Source organism: Suncus etruscus, chromosome X (genome assembly GCF_024139225.1).
Source record: "Suncus etruscus isolate mSunEtr1 chromosome X, mSunEtr1.pri.cur, whole genome shotgun sequence".
In the NCBI taxonomy this organism is placed as follows: domain Eukaryota; kingdom Metazoa; phylum Chordata; class Mammalia; order Eulipotyphla; family Soricidae; genus Suncus; species Suncus etruscus.
Window position 1 is genome coordinate 108,553,516 of NC_064868.1, and position 923 is coordinate 108,554,438.

General features: G+C 34.5%; 1 non-coding gene across 1 annotated transcript; it reads right to left on the reverse strand.

The window, feature by feature from the left end:
- Positions 1 to 237: 237 nt before the first annotated feature.
- On the reverse strand, positions 238 to 344 carry LOC126000330 (U6 spliceosomal RNA). The gene has a single exon (XR_007492678.1). It is a non-coding gene; the product is annotated as a U6 spliceosomal RNA (small nuclear RNA).
- Between the last annotated feature and the right edge of the window lie 579 nt (positions 345 to 923).

Here is a 923-nt window from a genome sequence, read left to right on the forward strand (position 1 = left end):
GTGCAATAAATATATCATCACTCATCAATAAATATTTAAAAGTATAATTATCTCCACCCCAACCACAAATAGAGCAAAAAACCTTTCAGTTACGTAAGATAATAATAGTCAACATTTAGAGAAAAAAAATTGAGAGTGAGGAATTTTAGTTTTTCATATACTCTAGTGCTTTCATTTTAGTGACTACTCAGTTCACAAAATTACTCTTTTGTCATTGTATATTACTGTTTTATTTCTTTTTTTATGGAACACTTCACGAATTTGCATGTCATCCTTGCACAGAGCCCATGCTAATCTTCTCTATATCATTCCAATTTTGGTATATGTGCTGCTGAAGCGAGCACTCATTTTTTTTATTGATGATTTTTATTTTGACCAAAGTGGATTACAAAACATGCACAGTAGTACTTCAGGTACATAGTGACATTGAATCAGGAGTATTCTCACCACCAATGTTGTCCTCTCTCCACCCCTGTTCCCAGCATGCATCCCCTATCGCCCCTCCTTTGCTCCCCAGCTGCTAGTATAAGTGGTTCCTTCTGTGCTAGCAATATTGTAGATTGGACATCGATTCTGTTGTAGTTGGCTTTGGATTTTGTGTTTAAGTCTGATCATGTTTTATTTTTATTCAATGTTCATATGACTGTTTGGTCTTAGTGCCCTCCATTATTTCCCCCTCAATTTGTGAGGCAGAACAAGATGGTTCAAGTTATGTGGTTCTGTTTGAAGGTAAGAAAAAAAAAGAATAAAGGAGGGGGACAAAAATTCAAACAAGCAAAAATCGGGAGGAATCCTTCTAGAGACTATAAATATCAGTTTAAGGAAAGAAAGGGAAAAATGAAAGAAAACAAAAATAATACAAGAAAAATTAACCCCCCAAAAAACAAAACAAAAACAAACAAACAAAAAACCTGAAAAGCACC